Source organism: Haemaphysalis longicornis, unplaced genomic scaffold (genome assembly GCF_048455015.1).
Source record: "Haemaphysalis longicornis isolate Haplotype H1 unplaced genomic scaffold, Haemaphysalis longicornis Haplotype H1 scaffold_53, whole genome shotgun sequence".
Lineage (NCBI taxonomy): Eukaryota > Metazoa > Arthropoda > Arachnida > Ixodida > Ixodidae > Haemaphysalis > Haemaphysalis longicornis.
In genome coordinates this window covers 1,962,336-1,987,740 of record NW_027526389.1, presented here as the reverse complement: position 1 = coordinate 1,987,740, position 25,405 = coordinate 1,962,336, and the positions used below count along the sequence as shown (strand labels likewise).

At 46.3% G+C, this 25,405-nt stretch overlaps 1 long non-coding RNA gene across 1 annotated transcript; it reads left to right on the top strand.

Moving 5' to 3' along the window:
- Positions 1-9,631: 9,631 nt before the first annotated feature.
- On the top strand, positions 9,632-21,227 carry LOC144140877 (uncharacterized). Its single transcript, XR_013316379.1, has 3 exons — positions 9,632-9,717; positions 9,813-9,873; positions 21,018-21,227. It is a non-coding gene; the product is annotated as an uncharacterized LOC144140877 (long non-coding RNA).
- Positions 21,228-25,405: the final 4,178 nt, after the last annotated feature.

Genomic DNA, 25,405 nt, shown 5'->3' with positions numbered 1-25,405 from the left:
ACCCAACATGCGGTTAGCCTGGTTAACAATATGCTCAATATGAAGGTTCCAGGTTAAGTTCCAGGTTAATTTATTTGGAATAATACCAAAAAGGAAGTTTTGTGGTTGAACGCAATTATAAAAAAAAATCAAAATGCGAAAATAGGAATAAAAGAGCTGTAGGAATGGAAAACACGCTGCATATACCTTGCACTTACGAAACGAAGGCAAAAATAAAAAGAATGCCCAGAAAAGAACTACGGAAACAGAATAAAAAGGGATTCAAGCGGAACAACGATGAAATGCACTGCATATCCACAACACTGCGCATTCGGTGGAAGTAACACAGCTTGTGGTTATAATAGTGTTAATGAACCTAATTTCCGAGCAGAATTAAAAATACTCAAAACTCAAAAAACTATCCGAAAGTTAAAACAAAACCGACTAAATAAAAAATTATATTTTGCACACCTCCTTCAAAAAACAAAGGCACAAGAGAAATACATCCCTGGAAAGAACGGCGGAAACACGCATACAATTTTGAAAACGCGCTAACACTGCGCTACACCTTGTGTGAAAACTAAAATTTTTCTGTCAAATATCGGTACTACCAACCCCACATTAAGAGATTTCTCACATTTAGGAACATTTTCAAAATCCCCGCCAGATTTTCTATGGTATCAATGTAAAAAGATTTCATAATTTCGAATTTCAGCATGGCGCATATTTCCGAATATTGCATGTAATTTGTTCTCTCCTTTACAGTCGCGGAATATCAGTATTATGAATTCGGGGAAAGTAATAGCGCCGCAACTCTCACGTGAAACAGAAGCCGGCGTTTCGGTGGGTTCTCTCAAGCGAAGTAGCTATCGTCACCACCATGTTCAGTGCCAGTTGCTAGCGCCACCACAAAACTGTAGTTTAATGTGCAGTAGCCTAGCCAGCCTAGCCGCCTTCGGCCATTTTCTCTGTCGCTGCTTTGTGTGTCAGTCGGTGGCCGGTTGGTGATTCGGTTGTTTTACCGCTATTCACGTGTGCGGGGAGGTATTTGTTGCGAGTGATCATGTCGCGAAGTTCATCCGAATTTCTGCATTTGCCAGAAGAAAATAACTGATTTCTTCAAATAAATCTGCTTTGAAGGGAGTGCAACGTTTTGATTTCAGGGTTATCTTCTCTGCTCATGCGTATACTTCAAAGATCCTTGTCACGGGCTTATAACCGCGAGTTTTTCAGTACAACGATATTTCAACATAACGAACGATTTTGGCCGGCCCCGCGTGGTTAGTAAATCGAGATTTGACAGTAATTGGTGAAGTTCGGGTAATCAGTTGCTAACACGGTGTAATTTTTTGATAAAAAGACAGGACAACATTTATGACAAATAAGATAACGCGAGGTATTTGGCTGCTTAAATTAAAATCAGGGTATAATCAACTCACGGTGTAGACAAGACGGCGTTATAAGTCTTATGCATTAGTCGATAATTCTCTGAGTTTAAGCAAACAGTTTCACACACCTTGCATGAGACCGGACTTACTTGATACTGTGGCCACTCCGCTTTTGAGTTACTTATTGCTAACGTAACTGTAAGTTACTAATAATATTGTTACTGGAAGGATACTATACTTACAAGATTCGTGCAGCGAGATACCGACACCGGGCAAGACGAACAAGGCTGAGTGCGCGAGAGAGAGCGGTGATGATAATGACAGGGGAAAATAATGATGACCGCAGAGAGGCACGTACACTGTCCATATTATATCAAGTGTCCTGTTTGCCAGCAACATAACACGACTAGCAAAATAACTCCCCGCTGGAAAAGTGCCGTCCCGCGCTAAGGTGCAGTCGCCGAAGGTGCACAGTATAGCTTTAGGCGGGACACATGCACAATGTTACCAGGCGGGGTTCTCACGGACATTGAAGAGACGACGGGGGTGATCTTGTATACGATGTCCGTAACCTGGCGGAGAACACGGTAACGACCCGTAAGGACTGAATATGATCCTCAAATCAACGGGCTCACCCAGCTTGTTAATCCTACCCTGACTGAAATGTTGCCATCTACGTGTATGGGGATCATGGCGGCTGGAACGTAGTTCTCCCCAAAGTCTCCTTCACTTATAATTCTTCTCGAGAAGACATGGTTGGCTATTCTTTTTTCGCATTCTGTTCAGCCGCGAGCCTATTCTGACCCTCGTCACCCTGGTTCTGTCTGCGCTCACTTTTAGATACTTCCGAGTACACCCAACACACCGTAGTGCGGGCTGATCTTGCACGCCCGATTTCCTGTGCCCCTCTAGAGTCACAGGCGCGGCAAAAGTGCGCCTACGACATCCGGCACAATCCTGTGCGCTCTGGTCCGCGTCTTTGTTGCTCCTTTGGGCTCCCTCCCTCCGTGTCGGCTTGTGGAAAAAACTCCTGCTCCGGTACACTGGTCCCTACTGTACGCTGCATGAAGTGCCGATGTGACATACGATATTTTCTCTTTTGCTCCAGCCACCTCAAGTCACAATGCAGGCACTGACATCGTGCACGTTGCGCGACTTAAGCCGTACCACTCATTGCACCCTCATCCAGCACAGACACATGGTTGGTCCAGGGGGGTGTGGTGCAATAGGTCGTATTGTCAAGGCCCACAAAGAGGACAAACCGCATGATCCGAGGCAATTAAGAAGAATAAGAATTTCCGGTATGGCAGTTTCGGCTCTTCCGATGCCTACTGTCGCGGTAGAACTTCTGCTGTATATAAATATATCCTTTTGCCTCTTCTGCCCCGTATTAATACTGAACACGATTCCACTTCTAAGTATATAGTTTCACTTACAGATCCCAAAATTAGGAACAACTACGTTTTCAGTTGCATATAGCTTAATGCGCAGGTAAGTACGTTTTATTATAACGAAATTTCCTTGAATGTAAAAGCTCAACTATTTATCTCCTTGTTGAAGTGACGCCTTTATTCGCGTTCTTCGAAATACCTAGGCAGCAAAATGTTTCGCATCATAACGTCACCTCAGAGCTACTACTTCAGCCGGCACTCGTACGAGCATTATTTTGTAATCATAATATAAAACCTACGTGATATCATACGCAAATACCGGCATTTCACAGAAACAAATAGTACAGTGGCACATTGCCGAGCTTTGAAAGGGTTTAAGTATGGCTAATAAGACAATACAAACTTTAGAGAAATTCATATGAATGAATAAGTAGCAATGATCGTGCGGTCTCAGGAGAACATAAAAAAACATAGCCGCAATTTCTTTGAACTTGAAGCGATTCACAGGGAGAAGTTGGCCTTGGAGCATACGTTGAGCTTTGCCGGTTCCATTGTTTGCAACAATGGCCCATACCTTTCTAGCGTGGCCGTTTCTTTTTTCAGACGAAAATGAATGTTACCAACACGCCGCTGCACGGCTTTCTTCAGGCAGGTAAGAGGCAGGGCCTCGCTTGTATTGTAGCGAAAACGGTTGGCCCTTCAAATTATATTTACGTGTTTGGAAGGCATTGATTTTGAAAAAAAGCGTACCAGAAGAAAAATTCTCGTTCCCTATTACACATTTTTTGGAATTAGAAAGTCAAATGGCTAAATACATTAGCCAATCCACACATGCATAATAAAAGAAACCTTAAAAATGCATTAGGTAACTGCTGCCAACAAAATCAAGCCCGTTGTACCTTTTCGTAGTAGGCAAATCCCAACATTGCGGAACCAGTGGAAGACAGCAAGGACCATCCTCATCCCCTTCCCGGGAAAACCGCCGAGCACGGACAACGTCCAGCCCATCTCGCTAACGTCGTGCTTTGGCAAGGTGCTGGAGCGCGTCATGATGAACCGGTGGCAGGAGTACCGGGAGCGGTCCGGGCTGTACCCCACGTCGGTCATCGGGTTCAGGCAGAACCTGAGCACGCAGGACGCGATGATATTACTCAAGAACGAGGTAATCGACGACAAAGTCAAGATGCAATATAACAAGGCCATCCTGGGACTGGACCTGCACAGCGCCTTCGATGAGGTGAAGCACTCCGCGATCTTGGCCCAGGTATCGAGACTCGGCATGGGCGAACGGTCCTACAATTACATACGAGAATTCCTGCGGGTCGGACCGCCGAGTTTCGCGCCAGCGCTCTGCAACTGCCACGGGAGAGGCTTGGCAGTGTGGGGACTCCGCAGGGGTCCGTCTTTCGCCGCTGCTATTAAACCACGTGATGACCAGGATGACCGAACGGATAGAGAAGATCGAGGGTGTCACGCTCACCATCTAAGCCGACGATTTTACGCTGTAGGTCCCAGGATGCAGTGACGGTCACATTGAGGGTAAAATGCAGGAAGCAATCAATGCGATCGAGGGCCAGCTCTACGGTTTTGGTCTGGTATTCTCACCGAGCAAGTCAGAGCTGTTGGTGCTACCACCGAAAAGGGCGAACCGAAGCAAGTACAAGCCAAGAAATATGAGAAGATCAATGTCGGGACGAGCGGCCAAGTGATCTTCGAAGGCAGTAAGATGCGGCTCCTGGGCATGATGGTCGAGAAACAGCGCAGAAGCGACGAAACCATCGCCCGACTGAACGCCAAGGTGGCCAATGCGATGCGACTCATCAAGAGGGCCGCCAATCGCAAGGCAGGGGTGAAGGAGGATATTCTTATCAGGCTCGTCCAATGCTTTGTGATGAGTGAAATCGCGTACGTCGCAGCATACCACAACTGACTGCAGAGCGAGCGCAGCAAGATAACGCCATCATACGAGTTGCCTATAAAGGGACGCTCGGGCTGTTCGAGGGCCCGAGTGCGACCAAGTTCCTGAGCCTAGGCGTGCACAACACGCTCGAGGAGATAGCAGAAGCACAACGGACCACCCAGCTGGAGCTACCATCTACGACCGAGGCAGGCAAGAGATTACTGCGAGACCTGGGGTACGAGGCGGCCGCGGGGAAACCGAGCAGCAGAGTCCCCATCCCCGACAAGACCCGGTGCCGGAACAGGGTGCACCTTCTACCAAGGAACGTCAATCGTTAGTACTACAGGCGCAGACCAGCGGCAGGGCCAAGGCCCTCATCGATCTACACGGAAGTGACGGCCGCGGGAGGTACATGGACGCGGCCGAGTATCAAGGAGAAAGAGAAGCGTTCGCGGCGGTCTCGTCGAGGTATCGACCGGTGCTACGAGGGCGGTGGCGAGCGTTCCAGTAAAGGAGGCGTCCTCCATTGGCCTGGCCATTGCCGACGCCGGGTGTCAGACCGTGCTGAGGGACTCGAGGAATGCGGTGCGAAATTGCGCCAGGGGCCGAGTATGCAAGGAAGCCGAGCGCGAGATGCGGATGGGCAGGTTACAACAGGGAAACAAGAGCATACGTCTCAAGTGGTTTCTGGCGCACGCAGGCGAAGACGCGCCGGCAACGAACGACAACCACAGTGAGAGGGCGCACGCGACGGCGCGAGCGCTAACCAACGGCGCCACCGCAACCATCCGTGCGGATTCGTGTGGAGTCAAGGACCACAAGAGAGACTATTACGAGGTCACGAAGTTCTACCGCCTTCTACCGAAGTTCTACCGAAGTTCTACCGAAGTTCTACCGAAGTTCTCACCCGGGGGCGGGTAGTCTATCAATAAAGTTGCTTCATCCATTCATCTTGGCCTCACTGATGACGGTGTCGTATCCAACACGCACTGCAGGAAAGCCTACTTTATGCAGGTATAGAGCACATGATGTTAATGATGGGGAAACAAGAATAAAAGCAGGCTTGCCGTGGTCTGAATCTCACCCGGGTCCTTGGCGTTACGAAGCCGACGTATATCCTATTGGCCCACAATTTATTTATTTCATAAGCATTTATTCAAAAATAGAGAAACATATAAGAGAACTATTTACAAACCATGATGCTTAATAAACAAAGAATTCGGGTGGGTTAGCATTTCGTTTGGGTTCGATGTGCGGGCGCTGTCTTTGGTATCTGGTATGCTTTGGTTGTGCACCGTAGCATTTTGGGTATTCGACGACGGTGATAGACCAGGGAGGGAGCTTTTTTGTGAGGGATTTGTTTGCTCCCGTCCGAGGTTTCCCTTTTACTGGCAGGAAGTTTGCAGTCTGATTGTTCAAGCAGTAACTATCACTCTCATGGCGGTTGCTTTGCACTTTCACCACTGACGCTTACACTTTGACTGAAGGGGCTGTGACTATGGTACTTCGGCATTTTATTTTCGCCCGCAAGGTAGGTTCCCGTTTCAATTATCGTCGTCGTCAGACGGAGGGGATTGCAACTTATCTCGAATAAAAAGTGCTCCAACGTCGGTTTCACTGCGAGTTCCAGCGACTGTTAAGCGAGGTCAGCTACGCAAGTACGTCAACAACATCGAAGTGCGAGAGGCCTACAATGGCAGGAAAAGCCATTATGATTGCGCCTTCCAGCCCCGTAGGTAGCCCTAATTTGGCCGGGAATTTTAGTGAATAAACATACCCCAAGCATTCGTGGTAGGTGCCCATGAATCTCAACGAGTCGTCGTCGTCATCACTGCCGCCGCGGGACACTAAAATGCAAGGCACGTCATACAGGAACAACTCCAAGCAATATAACCACCCGCCTCATAACGGAGGTGGAGGAGAAAAACGCACAGTTATTGGTACACTAAGTGTGAAGACGGGGTCGTCAAGCCAAAACCCGTGCGGGCTGGCGGCAATAGCATAGGATATTCCGTTCCGAGATAGGTACAAACCAGGTTGTTGTTCGATGCAGAACGTTAATTAAGCGTGTTGATATGCCGCGCCCCGTGCTTCAACCGACTTAGAAGATAAGAAACAGAGAGGGAGAGAGAGAGAGAGAGAGAGAGAGAGAGAGAGAGAGAGAGAGAGAGAGAGAGAGAGAGAGAGAGAGAGAGAGAGAGAGAGAGAGAGAGAGAGAGAGATAACACTTTATTTAACCAAGGGTTAGCGCAGCTTGCTGGCCGAAAGTCGTACATCTTCGGCGACTGTGGCTGCCTGACTCCTGAGCGACTTCTGGATATCCAGGTGTGAGCGACCCAGCGCCAGCTTCCCACTTGTCGACGGAGGTGATGAGAGGGAAGGGGTAAGATTTACAGGCCCACATATGATGCTGTGTTGTAGCCCTTTCTTCGCAAGGCTGGCAAAGTGTTGCAGGATACAGTGAGGGGTGAATGTGATGAAGTATGGCTAAACAGGGGAGGGATTCAGTTTGAAGCTGTCGCAAAACGCGTTCCTCTTCCACTAATAGAGATTGGTGGGCGGGAGGGTTTTAAAGAAAGAAATCACCTTTAGTTAAGAACAATTTACAGTAAAAAAAGCACGAGCCGCGCAATATTTTTCTCACTTCTCGAGTTCGAACTTAAGGAATCTGAGCCAAAACCGGCGGTTTTCGCTCAAATTGCGGTTCAACACTTTAGGCTACCGAGGTGGAATAGCGGATGTCTTGCACCAGTTTTCGAAAAGAGTAGCGGGAGTACTTGAAGTGAACTATCCGGTGGCGCTGGGTGCGTACAGGAAGCGGCAAGCCTGTGCCCACAGGGTAAATTAATCTCGCTTTGGCTCAGGTGCCGCTGAGGTTGCCCCGTTTATGTCTGTGCGTCGGGCCAGCCGTACGCCTTCTCCACGCGTCTGGTCATAGTTGGTACGCGTAGTGAACTGGGGCGTGATGCGAGTGCAGGGCCGAATAGGCGGCAAAAGAGAATATGTGGGGGTCGACGGCGGAATGCGGTACTGGTGGGTGACAAATTTAATGCCACTCCTAAAGCGAGAACATAGCACCATTTGTTTTTTTTTCATTATTTATTTATTTATTTATTTATTTATTTATTTATTTATTTATTTATTTATTTATTTATTTATTTATTTATTTATTTGTTTGTTTAATTGAAGGGCTCACCAACAGCCCAAGGGCATTCTAGGATGAAGCCCTGTGTACATGAATATATAAGGCATACAAAAGACATTAGATAGTAAGGGAAATATTTCTAAAATGGGAAATCTAAATGTGTAGATATAATATATACAAAGAAGGAGAGTGATCAAAAAAGCGAAAACGTTTTCTGAACAACAAATGTTGGGAGGTCGGGAAACGACGATGCCCTAATGAACACAATCAAGCATAAGCAAGGTGGAGGTTTTGGCGCAAAAACACAAGAACAAAGGGAGAAGTGAATGTGCGACCTCTCTAGGTGTGGATTCAAAATGTCGAATTTTTCGAAAAGCGTTTGAAGATAACCATGTTTATTGCAGAAAATGGTTATGGAGGATAGAAAGAGACTGTTATAGGCATTTTGGCGCAGGTTAGCTTGGTGGCATTCATTAGGAAGGTTAGAAGACAAAACACGCTTAAAATTGTGTGCAAGGTTACTGCGAGAAACCCGCGTTGCGAGCTGTCAGAACCGGAGCAGGAGGAGCTTATCGAGCCCATTGTTATGCTCACGCCGAAGAAAAAATAGGTGCAAATGCATTACATAAAATCGACGAAGAGATATTTTACTCCTTATATTTAATGCGTAGCTTATTTTTTCCTGAACCCTTAGCCAGGACCGTGTAGCGACCTGCATTAGCAAATAAAAGTAGAATGAGGGACATAAAATCTTTTATTCTGTGCGATCAATTGTCTGAATTAACACTATTGTAAAATGATGTAAGTAGAGATAATTGACCGAAGAGAATTTTGAAAACTGAATAAATGAGAAAAATATAAAAACAAAAATTTTAGGAACACCGAAGTCATGAAATCAGAAATTGCATTTCAATGATCTCCGCCAACAATCAAATGCAAAACCGAATAATCACCTGAAAAAAAGAAACGTCTGAAATACAAATAAAAATAGCGAAAATAAGCAAGCCGTGTAATGCCTTGAATTTGCACAAAAATGCGCGATTGGCGGAAGTAACACATTTATTTGATCGCGATAATATCGTAAATGGAGCTAATTGGTCGAGCGGAACTTCGAAAAACTAAAAACACAGCTACAGAAAAAATAAATATTTTACAAAAATGAATTGGTCAAATAAAATATATGCAGCTTTACTTCTTTTAAAAAGGTCATAAGGAAATAACAAGCTTGAAAAAGAACTACTAACATTACCGAACACTACCGAACACTACCGAAAACTACCGAACACTAACCAACCCCGCCTTGCACCTTGCATAGGGCGAAAAAGGCGTGATTGGCAAATTAAGGAACCGAATATCTATTATGCTCTATAATCACGTCGTTGGCGTAAAAAAACAACAGAAGACTGAAAAACAGTAAAATAACCCAACTTATTTCCCTACTCATAGTCAAACCTGGTATAGAAAACTCAAAATGTATGTGTGCAGTGTAAGAATGCTACGGATTAGTAGGAAATTATCTAAATTCCTCCCAATTTTTGGGGAAGATATTTTTTACGAAATAAAACATCCATAACTGTTCACATTTTTTGCCCCACAAGATGGATCAGCGGAAGGGAGTGTGCTTAGCAGTGAAATTTTGTCTTTCTACGAAGACAGGAATATTCAAAGAAAAAAATCCCCACTGGCAATAGAACAATGAAAATTAATTTGCTGGCAGGTAATGACACGCACATTAGGAATATGTTACACAAAGCTACGTGGGTCAGTAGTCCAGGACGTTTTATATATAAATGCAAGGTAGTACGTTCACTATTGCGTTTTGGGCTCTCTGAGAGGTACATATATGTTTCCAACAAACATGCATTCATTGAGAATTTTTGCCGTCTTGCTTTGTCTTGTCTTCGGAATGTTAAAGTGAGTTCGCATTTAACTCCCGCTTCCCATGAGAACATCGTGTACCTATGAGACGCTTCCCGTTTTATTGATGTGTCGCGAACACTTGTTTTCAGATTTTCAAGCAGCGCTTCAGTTACTGGGTATCCTGACCATTTGCAATATTGCCATCAAAAAGTGAGTTTTCGGCTTCATTCTTCACGTGTCGTATTTTCTCATATTTACAACATTGGCGTGGTAAGCAGAATTCCAGGGCCTTAGATTGGCTTGAAGCACCTACCTGATAATGTGCACATTCATACACCGCAGTGTGTAATCTTTATGAAACACCAACTCTTTTTCTACAAATATTGCAAAAGATTATTATCCTTTACTCTATCAGCCCTGTTAGACATGTTTTAGATCTTCAGTAATGTTCCGCTGAGGTTAAAAATGTAACTAATCTTTAAACAAATATTCACAGAAAATTGTTCTGGGGCCACACTAGTAAAGCGGTATTCTGTTTAAGAATATTCCTTGCAGGGGTTCACGAAACAAACATTGTGTTTACAGAACAGGAGCAGCTGGAGGTGAAAGGAGAGACCTCAACCTTGCAGTGTACCTAAGTTGGATAATCATGACAGTGATGAGGGAGAAACGAAGAAAGAGAGAGATTTATTGGAGAGGTTAGCTTGTTACAAAACTAAGACTTGCTACTCCTAAACTTTGGAATAAGGGATAGGTACAGCGGCTCTTCTAAGAGTAAACGAGGTAATAAAATTGGAAAAGACCACTGATGGTACATGTGGGGCCTTAGTGAGCGATATCATTATATAGCATATTTGCGCCCTGCAAAAGTTAAACGGAATGCGAGAGCGGTGTTTCGACCGGGCAAAATTGCATGCCATCATAATCTATGAATGCATGCCCAGTGAATAGCGAGGGTGTGTGGGCACATCCGGCTGCGAAGCTCGAAACTCGCCCTATGGCCGGCTGACGGAAGGCCGCGGTCCTGCCATCCCTGTTCGGCAGGGGCGCTTTAAATGCTTTCTAAACTAATTTGTTGACCCGCTTCGAAAAGAACCGAGTCGAAAATGACGACAGGAAACATTTCTGTAGTTTTATCGCATTTTCGCGTGTCGTACTGTCGTCTTGTCGTATTCTTGTCGTGACGGGGGGCGGATGTTCTCTCTCTCACGTGTCGTGTTGCTGTCTTTATTTTGATGTTCCTTCGTGCCGAATTCTTGTCTTGTCGTGATCCTAATGTTCCCTCAGAAGTGGCACACGCTTTGAATGTTATTGCTTATTGTGAAGACTGGCAGTTCTGTTGTTACTACAGCAATGCTTGTCGTCGAGAAAATTGATGGTAGTTACGACAGAAATATTTGTCGTAACAACAGATGGCTTTGTAGCAACATTAAGACTTCCATTGTCACAACAAAGTTTCTTGTGGTACGACAAGAATTCTTGTTAGTTGTTTGCGGTATTCGTATTTCGTTTTTGTATTAGAAAAACTAGGTATATAGCGAGTCCGCCTTCTGTTTCGTCACGAATGCCACCCCGTAGAATATGCATAGCTGCCGTGGTTCGCGGTTCGCTCGATTGTGAGGTTGCTGGAAGCGGCTGTGGCCAGAATCATGCATGGCGCACGGAAGCGCATAAAGTGAAGAAAATAAAATGGACGCTATCCCGCCCTGCGAGAGTGGATGTCCTGCCAAGATGATGTAAACCACTACAAATGCTGATTGTGGAGGGTATGAAATGTTCCTCACTGTCTCGGCGGGCTTTCCGCTTGCACTCGGATTCTCTGGTGGAAAATGGTGGGTCCTGACTCATGCGCCCGGAGCCTTGGTCGAGAGCTGCTGGGTCCTGCCTAGCCTGACGCATCCGCTAGCCCTTGAATGACGTCACCACCCTCCCTTTTCGTAAGTAGCTGCAAACCTAATCTTTACCAGAATAATATGGGGGGGGGGGGGGGGGTGGATCCCATTGTTCACTGGCGCCTGATCATTCATCGTGTGGTTTTGATGCTTGTTTTGTCGTTTGACCTTTACACGAACACCGAGCTCTATGCTGAACGCCTGATTAGCCTTACGCATGCACTCGGCGTCTTGGGCGAGAACTGCTGGATCTGATGTTTTGGGGAGCCAGGGTTTTTTGATTACGACACGAAATATTCCCACCAACGAGACACTAACAGCTTCTCTGTAAAACAAGAATGGTATGCGTGTACTGCCTATATTGCTTCGATAGTTCTTTTGGGCGCTCAAGAGAATTGACGAGGTTAACCGATTCGAGGCCGGTTGCATTAAACAAATTGGGTTTATTACACAAGCTTCATTAAATTATCCAGGAAACGATTTGTCATATTTTTGTGGTTGGTGTCGCCCAATACGCTGCCGTAGCATATTGGTTCCGGAGGTGACGTACTCGATGGCTCTTGATACTCTAGGTTACCATGTTTAATTTAGCAGCGCTATCACTTGCTCACGTATAAAAATATTCGATTCGATATATTATCAGGACTGGGTCTCTTAGCCTTCAACCCAGCGTAGAAATTAGCGTGTAGTAATTGCCAGAGCAACGCCGCCGCCATGTTGGCCTTTGAAACGTTATAATTCGAAGCGGATGGGGGTAGAGAGACGTTCTCGCCCTCTTGGGGCCCTTGATTCTGCCACCCTCCATTCCTGCTCGCCCACCGCCGCCTTCGTTGGGCCCTAACGGCGCGCAGCTAACGCAGCTAGGCCATGCAGTGTACGCCACTTGGGCAGTAAAGACACCTGCTAAAATTGCACTTGAACACTTTATTCGCGATAAGTACGGGAATGCGACGTGCGGCAAAAAAAAATGACGCACAATACAGTATATAGTTGTCGTAAAGCACAGTGCACGCACGACACAAGTCCTATTCTTCACCCCATCTTCACGACTTACGAATAAGTTTCTCACCTTTCGCTACCACGATGCAAAAAGACTTCTCGTTGTGGTTCGCCCTGGTGTTCTTGGAATCTCGTTTTCTGCACCGTAATGTCAGATAACGCACACCCGAGAAATCGCCCACAACGTGAGCCGCGCACGTTCCCCTTGCCTTACAGCAGCGGTGGCAATGGTTACCATTATAGCCATGGAGGAGGGTTATCGCGCATGTGCGCTCTCTCTTACGGCGGAGTGGACAAAGTGTATAGAAGTGGAGTGTTTCCGCACGGCCGCTACGTTTGGAAGCGCAGTGATCGAACCGAAACTTACAAAAAATAACATCGCAATCCACATGAAACACAAAAATACCCAAACATGCCTAGCGGAACATGTCTGACTGGCGAGGGTGACCCGGTGTCTGCCATTGTCTGCTAGCCTCGGACCCTCGTCTTCCCCAAAAACACCAAACACTAGTTTTATTACAAAACTCCCGCATTCTGAAGAGACGTCCCAACAAGGAGGAAAGAGAGCATGCTAATTAATATAGAGTGAGTAGGGCCTAAACGGAATGCAGACCGTACGCAGATGCAATTCTTGTTTGTTGTTCATTTGCACGCGTTTCCTTTGGTCAAGCATGATTCTGGCCACAGTCCCTCGAAGCAAACTCACAATCTAGCGAATCGTAAACCACGACATGTACGCATATTGAAAGCGGTGGCATTCTTAAGGAAGAAGAAAGTGAGCCCCGCTAAAGACCTAGTTTTCTTCCCAACGTGGCGAAAGCTAATTCCTGCATAAAGCATTACGAGGGCCCCTGACGAGCAGCGATGGCAGTAGCGCGACGCTGCCTGAGCCGGCGATAAGGCTAGCGTCAGAACTTCGAAATGGCCAGCCGGATGTACCCGCACATACCCTTGTAATCTGAGGCGCATGTATTCATAGATCGCGCTAGCATGCACTTTTGCCCGCTCCGAGCACTTCTCTCCCGCTCCGTTCAAATTTTAGAGCACCTACAATAGAAACATGAACAGTAATGCCATTAGAGTTCATGCAGCTATATACATGTGCACGCTTTTCTACCACATAGGAATTTAAAAAGAAACGATACCTTCCATATGCCAATAAAAATAAAGCCGTTCCACTCAACGGGAAAGCTGTTGGAAGCGCAGAGCAGTGATTCGCCATAATAGGTGCTCTTCGCCGCCCTGCTTCACTACTCTCTTTATGAGTATGCAATTCAAATTTTCTGCCTTCGCAGTGCGCGCGCACCCTCCCTGAAACTATGCCAGCGGGAGTTCAGTTCTTTTAGTGCTTGCTTTAATTTGGTATGCTGGAGCTGTTTTGCGTCCTTTCGAACGCGTAATTTTTTTGTTGTGCGGCTGCAGCCTTGCTGCGGTATTTCGAACTCCTCATTTTTGTTCTTGCGCGCCTTGAGCCTTTTTGCGGCATTTAAAACGCGCCATTTCTTTGTTGCGCGGCGGCTTTGTTTGCTTACTATCGTGAAAGCCAACCCAACGAGCGTTCCTAACTAAATGAACGCGGGGGCTGCCGGTTATATACACAGATTTTGCCTAAAGTGTATCGAAAGTTTACTTTGCGCTAAACAACGGGGAGATGCGTGACAAACGCCAGGGATTCAGAAGTTCGAACGATTATGACCATTTAAAACGCGTGGATTTCGAAGCTTCGGCGTGCCAACTGGTCACGGTACACAAGGATCTAGTTATGTCCGTTATCTCGCTGCACCGCCTGATTCCGACAATTGCTTGACATCGACCGTTAAGGAGCTACGACGACAAAGCGAACCCATTAAGGCTCTGCACTTAATACCACAAGTTTATGCATAAGCAATGGAACACATAACGCTGACGTGTGTTCTAAACTTGTCGAGGACAACTTTCATAGTTTTTATATTGTTTTAATAAATTTAGTGCTCTTAAGAACTACCTGAAGGCCAAAGTTTACAGAAATGTGTTTATGAGTTCGCACAATTTTCTGAGATCTGTTCTGCAGGACGGGCGATCATTGTTTACAAAATCCCAAGCCCTCGGTCGAGACACTTGAAATTTGGAGTGTGTTTTTGCTGGGACGATGCAACCGAAAGAGGCGGAATTTTTAATCTTCCCCAGAAAGTTTTTATAACGGGAGAACGACGTTTTGTTTTGCTCCATATGTTCAGCTTATACGGTGCGAATTTGCTTGGAGAAAACACCCAACGCCACAGGGTGGTGCCCCCGCTCGGCCGGCGGTGCCGAAAAGGCAGTGCGTCGGCGATCTAGCTCTGCAAATATGTTTGCGCGTTACGCGCCGCCCCCGGAATCGGAAGCGGGCCTGTCATGCCGGTAGTCGCTGCGTCCGCGTCCAACTTCCTCCTGTTAATGACTGCCTGCTCTTCAGTAGCTGGGAGAACAGTTATTGGCTGTCACTTTGGGCCTCTTCGACTTTCGCCGCCTTGGCAGCCAACTGGATGCCAGAAGTTCACGCTGTGGTACAGTGAACTAGAATATTGCATTCTAGTTCACCGTATCCCTCGTAGGGCTCACGGGGCTCACGCGGGGGCTCACGCGCCTTGCCGTGAACCGGAAATCAAAAAGTAGAGAAGCACGTAAGCCCAACAAGAGCGGCCACTGTAAAAGGAACCCGTTTTCGTCCAATGCTTAGAGTTCAGTTTACAATATGGCGACATCCTGAAAAAAATCGCTCCTTTCATAGACGCCCTGGATGGGGACTTGCCTCATCCCGAAGCTGAAAGCGAGAATTATGGGGACACCAACTCATTCATGCGGCTGTTTGCTATCGCTCTAACTGCTCCGTTTTTTATGGTGCTTCTCGAAGGACCTGCATTTGTTTCCGAATCGATGAATGGTTTCTGAATCGATGAAAGGTGTCAGTAATTTTTGAGCGAAGCTTAGTACTGCAGGCACAAACTAAACAAAACACCATGGGGGTCAGTAGGATCCTCAGGCTCAGCGAAATTCAAGCAAGCGAGGTTTCGTGGCTCCGGAGTTGGCGGCGCCGACCACGCTGGGGCCGCCATCCGAACCAATTCTCGCTGACGAAGGAAGCGCCACCCACCGGGCTAAGTTCGCCGGCCGAAGCGAAATTTGAGAAAGTTCTTGGAGCTCACGTCTGAACTTCGCGGTGGCGTCGTATGCTACGCGACGGCATGGAAATAGAGCAGGGTGGTGAGTATATCACCACAACGACGACCACCACAACAACGATACCCACAACGTAATATGGCCTTGCGAGAGCTGCGCACATTTTGTGTTGGTGCAGAGACATAGTTCGAAAAACACTTTGTGAGGGGTGAGTTCGGAAAGGCATGCAAATGAAGATGCGCTTCGTGGCTGTTCCCATCTATGACTGGGATTTGTCATTTTTACTTTTTATTATGCATTCCACACTTTCCACTTTTTTTTTCAAATTTTTTCCTGGTTGTACCGCAGGCGCTTGTGCGCGTAAACAGGAAGAGCGATCTACGGATCAAACCTTTCATATGATCATGTAAAATAACGCAGATACCCTAACTAAAGAAAACCGGCACGCTTCCATGTATGTCGGCGCGTCGCCCTCGTGTATGAGCCTAAAAGCAGATGATATGTTAGGCACATACATAAACGATTCTAAGCGTCAACTCAAGCACGAAGCTGTCGTCGGTCATCTTGCTTTCTCGACCAAAACAAAAACCAAGAAAAATTGGTGCCTGTTGCGATGAGAAGATGCTGCACTCAAATAGTTTTAATGAAGTGAAATATTGTGCTTACGAAGTGAAGATGCGCATTAACTAGGGCACCTTCAAACCTCAGAACCCGGTCCCGAAGTACTCGAAGTACAATTACAAATTACTTCATTAGGTGAATACGGATATAGTGTACAGACATCGCGTTGGTCATTAAAGGTAACAGAGTGGATCCCTAGAGAAGGCAAGCGTGGCAGGGGGCGGCAGAAAGTTAGATAGGCAGGTGTGATGAAGATGTTTGCGGGGATAAATTGGTTGCAGTTAGCACATGACCGGGGAAATTGGGGATATCTGGGAGGCGCCTTTGCGGTGCAGTTGGCGTAGATAGGCTGCTGCTGCTGCTGCTGCTGCTGCTGCTGATGATGATGATGGTAAATATGATAAAAATATTTTTGTTTGGTATTGTTAGGAGCCAGTGTTTAGTTCCAATCAACTGCAGTCGTTCTTCATTGAAGCAGAGGATAATGTAATTCAAATCCGCTCGTCTAACGACGACGATGCTTTAAACGCGATACTTTCTTGTGCTTGAAAATCAAAGGGAGCGACGAAAATGCGAACTGCCTGCCAGTCACAGTCCAAACTGAGACCTAAGCAAAACGAATCCCTCACGAGAAAGCTGCGTGCCCTCCTCCCACCCATCGTCGTTGTTCCATGCTTCTGAAGTCCAAAATACTAACTACCAAAATGAAAAGCCCAGGTCCTCGGCAACGTTTCCAAATTCCAAAGCCAACGCCCGTGTAACAAACACAAGCAAAATCGTGGGCGACCCGAATGCGATGATGGCGCAATCACATAGACTTCGGCATCATAACGCAAAGAACCCCCATGGGATTCCGACGAAGGGAAGCTTTTCTTTTGTTTCATCATCATCCTCATGATCATCAAAATCAGTTTTCCGGCGGTGCGTAATGGGCACGCCACCGCCATCAGTCCAACCAAGAAAGCTTCGCCTAAATGTCTAGTTACATGTAGATGTGCAGTCATAAACAGAAAAAGCGAAAAGCGCTACAGGAATGTGCTCATCGATCTGCGTACAGAGCTGAAAATGCAAAGGAAGGGCGAGAAGCAGGGTATCAGCTACGGAGAAATAACGCATATTATCAGTGATAAATGTTGCCTTAACTCTTTAAAAAGATATTTAGAAAACGTTTACAGTTTAAGGATCACTTTTGTGGCCCTTTTTGTTGACATACTTAAATTTATTTTTTTTTACAATTTCGTTCTTTTTGGTATGTCTCTGGCGGTGCATCTAAGAGGAATAGAATAACGATATCGGCTTTTTTTCTATTTGCATGGTTGGTATAAAAGCGCTCCAAACAACGTATTCTATCACCTTTAAGCCTGAAATCGAGCAAGAAATTAGATCGGTATGCAGCTCTGCAATGCGGCCATGGTAATTACTATATGCCATGGGATCAGTTTTATAAGAAAAAAGTGGGGTGTATATAGTGTATCTTCTTTGTTGGGCCTCAGACCTGGCACCTATAGCGCTGTTGCGTGTAAAACGCGTTGGTATATAGATATTATTTCCATACGGGTGGTGTCATGGGTGCAGTTCTTGAAATTACGTTTATGCGCGCATATTTGTTGTATACCAACTTTTTTTGAGTAGTCCACATGGGAATTACTTCAGATACCACCCGCAAATTTTTTTCTCTTAGTTCATGTATTGACATACCATCAAAGTCAGCGGAGAATGTTTCGCTACGTTCTTGTGACGTGGCCTGAATAATATGCCTGTAGTTTTTTACTTTAACTGCAATTTTCTTTGCAATATCTACTCGGATACGTGCTTTGCGTATCTTTGTATCTAGGTCACTTTTAGCACAGAAAGTGAAAAAAAAAGCTGGTGTCTTCCAAGTTCGGGTCAGGTGAGCGTGACACACTGAAATATCGTTTACATCAATTAAAACTAACGAAGGACGTAATTGTAAACCATAATACATTTTTATGAAGCTTAATCAGCCGGGGGAAACTGTCACTAGCTGCACATTACCGTTTTTGATGAGATAACTCCCAAAACGACTGAAAAATATTCATTCTTTCGAAACATAAACTAACGAAATTGTGAATTTTTTCTCTCCTATATTTTAAATTGTATCTGGAGAGATGTGCGCATTTTTGTAGTGCTCATTTATAAACTATTTCTGCGAAGCTAAAAAAATGTCATCTTAAATTATTGAACTCCAGTAAGTGGCAACGAGCGGTGGAAATTGTTGCTACTTGTTCTTACCACACAAATAAGGAACGGTGAAAACATGATCTCGATAGTACAAAAAAAAATGAAGGTAAAGAAGACCTAAAAATAATTTGGCTATGCTAACTGCTTACTGCACGTAACCAAACTTCTGGAGGATCTTTGAACGAATACAGTTTGATCTGTCTGCACACTGCTTTAACTGGCGGTTAGCGGAGAGCAACCTCCGTTAATTTTGAGCGCTGAGTATTTTAGGGGCTCTGCTTGTCGTCGTAGCTCATCCGCAGTCGCGCTTTCTAGTCACCGAAGTCACGCGGCGTCACACGAGCAAACAGAGGCTTCCAAAAGACATTCGCTTGTCCTTCCATTCAGCCTTCCTGCCAAGAGTTATAAGAGGGGACCGGAACAAGAGGTTTATATAGGCAGAAGCGTCTGAAGTTCTTTAAAGCACTAGTACTTTTCTTACATGCCCCCATTATTTAGCGCAAAGAAAACGACAGGTACATTTGAGGTAAACTACATGTACTTAACCGGCAGTTACGCGTTCATTTAGTTAGGAACGCTCGTTGGGTTGCTTTTTATGATAGCAAGGGAAAAATGTGGCCGCGGAAGAAAGTAACGACGCGTTCAGAATGGCGCAGAAAGCCTCCAGCATGTGCGAAATCAAAGCAAACACACACACACAAAAAAGGCCGCGTATCTGCTCCTTTTGTTGAAAACATCGCCCAAAGACGATAGTCGACTGGCTCCCCTGCCAAGTAAATACCTCCCTTCTCTTTCCCGATATCCTCTTATGTTTCCTATCACATCTCGTTCCTCCCAAGACAACACGCTAGAGGCTTACTCAAGTCCATTTAAATTTACCGCGTTCCGCTGCTCCAAGTCGGGTGTCTCGACGCCAGCGCTGCCGTACGGCGGAGACGCGCGTGAATTCTGGCACCCTACTACAAAGTTTACAAAACCACGTTGCCCTAATCCACGAGCGTGCCAAGCGGAACGTGCATCCCATCTAGTGGAATCTTTCGTTGCTTTTGCCGTTTGATTTCTTCTTAAATGCTGCCAGAAGGTTGCGCTGGCAACAGCAGGCGAAGGTTTTCTGCCGTTGATGTAGTATTTCATTTGCTATCGAGAAAACCAAGAATCCATGAATTTTTAAATAAATATACCCTGCACATATCACTTATGTATTGATGTTCCGCCATAAGTTTGCGTATTGTCTTGTTCTTGTTCAACAATGTTGACAAGTACGAACATTGACACCAGACGTAGACGTTTAGATTTGGCTGTGAGTATATAAGACTATTGCGCAGCTTCCGTTTCACTTTGCCTGGATGGCTGAATCGAGTCGAAGACAGACATACAGACAGACCAAAATTTCTGCGTTTAAGTAGCTCAAAAAAGGCTATCGTCTTTAAAAGAACAAAACTCCCACTCGTGCTGTTCCACGCAGAAGCAGAAACAAAATGAAAAGGATACGAGCTGTCCCAGCAAAAAGCGTGCGATCGCTGTGAAGTCAGGAAAATTGAATTGCATTGGACAAACCTCTGTTCAATTGCTCAAGAGAGCGGTGAGACAGAGAGGGTAATAGAGTTGGGGGCGGTAGTAAAGAGCGGAAAGGGCGCCAAAGCCCCCGTGGCGAACCACTGCTCTGCACTCCCGGCAGCTTTCACGTTGCGGGAAACTGATTTGTTTTTTAAATGCAGAGCATTTCAGTAACTCACGATGTCACCCGCGTTGACGTCCGTAGTGCGCACCGCACCCCTCCCTACTATATAAAAAAAAACTATCCGGCGCCCGGTTTCGATCCCTCGACCCTGCGGGCGGAACGCGATGTAGTACATCGTGCTCTACCCACTGCGCCACAAAGCCGACACAGAATGGGACGCTATGAACGCGCCCTATATCGTTGACTCATTCAAATTACTGCTGACGAGCGCTCTCTCGTCAGAAGTTGCCACAAGTGCAACAACGGTAACGTAACGCAAACTACTTAACGTCGTGCGCCCCCGGAAATGCTCTGCATTTGATCGTGCCCCTCGCGAGGGGGATGTTTCACTGCGTCTTCTCTCGGTCGCGGGACCCGTGGCGCCATCTGGCGGAGGCGCGGCACAACTCGTAGCATTTTCTTTGAAAAAGCGCCTCGAAAGCGCGGCAAATATGAAATTGAATTGCATTGGACAAACCTCTGTTCAATTGCTCAAGAGAGCGGTGAGACAGAGAGGGTAATAGAGTTAGGGGTGGTAGTAAAGAGCGGAAAGGGCGCCAAATCCCCCGTGGCGAACCACTGCTCTGCCCTCCCGGCTGCTTGCACGTTGCGGGAAACTGATTTGTTTTTTTTTTTTTTCGTCAACAGACATAAGTGGTATTATTTGGATAACTTTAGCATACTCTGTGAACTGCCGGTAGGTGTACATCAATTTTCGGCATGGTTTAACACAGGGGCGCACCACTGATCCAGTTTTTCTTTTTATTTTACCTTTTCCATAGTGCCAGTTTTTCGGACCTGGCAATAGCACCGGCTGCCACAAAAAGTGCAAGTGCATGAGGCCCTGCGGTGATATTGGATATACGTCTAAATATGGACATTGCTATGAAAATCTCCTCAAGAGGCCAAAAGACAAATGGTGGAAACTCTGCTTCAAAAAAACGAGTGCCACAAGGGCAGTTTTAGAGAATTCATAAAGTGTCAAATAAATAAAAAATAAAGTGTCAAAAAAATTTTGAAAATACTGCCTTAGAGTTATTCTCGTTACCCTGTAAGATTTCTAGCAGGCAGACGATAAAGTCTCAAACCAGAGAAGTCCATCAAAGGTCAGTAGTTTTACTAAACGTTAGTATGAATAAAATAAAGTCTGCCATAATCCATGAAGCAGATAGGTATAGAAACACATTATCACCAGATTGTGGTGCTTTCTTTCTTCTAATATAGGCAAAGATGTTTGTAGCAGTTAAGCTTCAAATGTGTATAAGTGTGTTGCCATCCGATGATGATGCTTAGTGGCTTCCCCTTTGTAACGGAGTGGCGTTGCACAGCGGCCTTAGTCGCAACGCTACTGTACAATTACCTCGCCAAAAAATACAAACAAAATAAATTAAAAATAATGTCAAAATAAAAAGCAAACACTTTTACGAAACTTTTGTGCTAGTCTGACTTCTCTGTTCGCATATCTTCCCAGATTGTTCTCTCCTCTTTTCCCACCAACATTCTAACCTTCTTTTACTAACCTCTACTGCTGTCCAGTTCACTTTTCCGCTAACCTTAAAGCCAAGGGCTTTCGGAGAGAGAGAGAGAGAGAGAGAGAGAGAGAGAGAGAGAGAGAGAGAGAGAGAGAGAGAGAGAGAGAAACTTAATATGAACAGATGGGTTAAGGAGACGGGGTGGCCACCAGGCTGGTGGCGACTAAAGCATCTCGTTCAACCAAGAGCTCCTGGGTGGCCAGGTCGGAGCTGCCCAGCGCCTCCTCCCACTGCTCGCTGCTGGTGATTGGGGGGAACGGGTCTTGAGGGCATTCCCACATGCAATGGGTGAGTGATGCATACGCACCACAAAGGGGACATTCGGGAGAGGGGAATTCTGACGGGCGAATGTGGTGGAGAAGGGATCTCGTTGGGAAGGCTCCCGTTTGAAGGAGTCTCCATGTTCGCACTTTATGTTGTGGAAGGGATGTATGGGATGGTGGGTAGATACGACGGGAGAGACGGTAGTGCTCTGTAATATCGTTAAAAGTGATCAGTTTGTCTCTGGTGGACCTGGCGCCGTGGTGGGGAAAGGGGCTCATGCCGGCCCGGTGTGTAAGCTCTCGGGCCGCCATGTGTGCCGCCTCATTCCCCTGTAGCCCTGCATGGGCAGGGGCCCAGACGAGTTCCACAGAGATAGTGGATGGATTTTGTTGGAGAATTTGGAGCGCATCCGAGGAGATATTGCCTCGTGCAAAATTTAGAATGGCCAGTTTCGAATCTGAGATTATGATTCTAGGTTGTGGCCGACAAGTAAGAGCCAGAGCGATTGCCATCTCTTCCGCCTTAGCTGGTGAATCAGTGCGGATGGTGATTGCATTAACTGGGGGGGAGTGCGGGTGGTTGATAACTGCCACCGCGTAGGCATTTCGGTGCCTGTATTCTGCGGCATCTGCGTAGACGATATCGGGCCGGATGGGTAGCTGTCGGGCGAGGGCTCGAGCCCTTGAGAGTCGTCGTGGTGCGTTGTAAACCGGATGCATATGCCTGGGCAGAGGCCGAACGATAAGATGCTCTCGGACATCTGTCGGGATGGAACATTCCTCCTGCACCAGGTCTGAGACAGGGATATTCTGCGCCTTAAGTATTTCTCGACCTGGTGGTGAGCGCTCTAGGCGTTCCCGCTGTGAGGAGAGGTGCGCCTCGATGAGCTCCTCAGAAGTATTGTAGACCCCAAGATTATTAAGCCGGGCAGTGGAAGCATGCTGTGGTAGCTGCAGAGCCGCCCTATATGCTTTCCGAATGAGGCAGTTGATTTTAGTTAGCTCCGTTTTGCTAGCGCGAATGTAGGGCAAGGTATAGACGAGCCTACTAACGAAAAATGCCTGTACGAGGCTGTGTCTGTCTTTCTCGCCCAGACCTCGATTTCGACTGGACACCCTTCTGATGAGTGCTATCAGCTGGTCTACTTGGGCACTTAATTGCCTTATGAGTTCCGAATTGGTTCGATTCTGCTGAATAATGAGGCCTAACACCTTGAGTTTTGGTACCTGAGGAACGGGGTGACCTTGTACCAGAATTTCGAACTCAGAGGTTGCAGAGGCTGTCTTTTTGGGAGGGAGAATGAGAAGCTCTGATTTCGTGGGAGAGCCCACGAGGCCTGCCTTATTAGCCTCAGTTGAGACCACGTCTGCGCCAGCCTGAAGGGTGCTTTCGATGTGCGCGTCGCTACCCCCCGTGACCCAGAGCGCAATGTCGTCAGCATACAAACTAAAACGGAGATTTGGAATCTGTTTCAATTCGTGTGCTAGGCGAAGGAGAGCCAGATTGAAGAGGAGGGGTGAAATAACGGCTCCTTGAGGAAGCTGGATGGCTCCATCACTGAGGACTGGACGGATACTTTTGCACTCCGTTACAATATGTCGTATGGTCTCTGGCTCATTTCCGCAGCCTGCGCATAGTTCGTCCTGTACCGGCTCGCGGATAAATGTTTTTGTCCGCAAGCAACCCACTCGGGCTTCAAAAAGCAATGCACTTACTTAGGTATTATCGAATAATTTTTCCCTATGCATGACATGAACGCCGCATAGCGTTCGGTTTCAACACATCCGATTTTGTTGGGTCGTGGCATTGTATTATTGTGCCAAGTGCATTTTTAGGATCATTTCTGCGGGTGATCCATCTAGAGAACCGAAAAAAGGCATAAAAGAGTCCGTTACTTTGGCTCGTTATGCTTTAGCTTACACATTATTTTGACGCAATGAAGAGCGAAGCAAGGTTTTTGTTTAAACTAACTTTATTTGGAGCAGAATTGTTCTCCAACAAAGAAGAAGACTCAAGGGACGAAGGAGCACTCACTCAAAAGAGACGCACATTCCACTGTCGGCAAATCTAGTGCGCCGGCGTTGGCCCTTCCAGACTGTGTATCTGACACTCACATAACAATACCCATCGCAATTCGATTTAGAACATTGAAAATCAAACAAGTTCGGTTTAGTTCAGATGGGTTTGCTGAAAGGCCTGTTGGTACTATGTAACTCGAAGATAAACGGCGCAGAAGCGAAGAATAAGCAAGAAGAATCGCCTGCGTTGTGTGTTTTTGTGCTTAGTCTCGCCGTCTGCGCTGCATTTCTTGAGTCTAGGTCAGTGACGACAAGGTGACACCCTTTTCCCATCAAATAACATGGCCCGGCGTGGCACACGACGAAAAGAGCAAACGAGATCAACAAGAAAAGGATCATCATCATCATTATTATTATCATCATCGTCGTCATCCTAATCAGGTCCACTGCAGAACGAAGGCCTCTCCCATCGACCTCCAACCGCTACGGTCCTGCGCTGCTCGAGTCCACACTTTAGCCCCGAATTTTTTAAGTTCAACCCTGCATCGTGTTATTGGCCTTCCCCTTAGCATAGACCAATCTTTTGGTATCCACTATGTTTACCTAATTGTCCACCGGTTCTCGGTTCGTCTCACTACTTCGCCATCCCATGGCCCTTTCGTGTTTGGTTAGAACTACGATATTTTCTAGTCTACTGTGTTCTCCGATCCAGGTAGCTTGTTTCCTGTCTTGGAGTGTTACTCCTAACATTATTCGTTCCATGGCCCGTTTAGCCGACCTAAGTTGCTTTATCGATGTTTAGTATAGCACTATACCTCATATCCGACGGATTGTAGATTATCCGTTTGAGTCACAGATGTAGTGCACTTTTAATTATTTCCGATTACTTGCCGCGTGCTCTCCAACCAATATCTATTCTGCGCCGGATTTCTCTCTTGTGGTTGGGGTCTGCCCTGAAAATCTGTGCAAGGTAGTTGTATTCTTGTAATTCTCCTTGCGTTTCCTTTCCTACGCTGAAAAGGAAGTGTATGGCATGCTAAATCCTCATTACTTTCGATTTATTCACCATTATGTTTCGCCCCACGGCAGTGCTTTCTTATTGTAGTTCTTCAAGCATTGTTTGCAGGTAATCTGCATCCTCACTCAGCAAGACTATGTCGTCCGAAAATCTCAGATGGCTCAAGTATTCTTCGTTTATCCTTAATCCTGTGTTCTCCCATTCAAGCTTTCGCAATACAACTGCAGACAGGATGTGAATAGTTTTGGCGAGATGGTATCTTCCTGTCTTACTCTCTTTCAGATCGGGAATTTCTCGCTTTGCTTGTGGACGGTTATCCTGGACGTGCATTGTTTTCA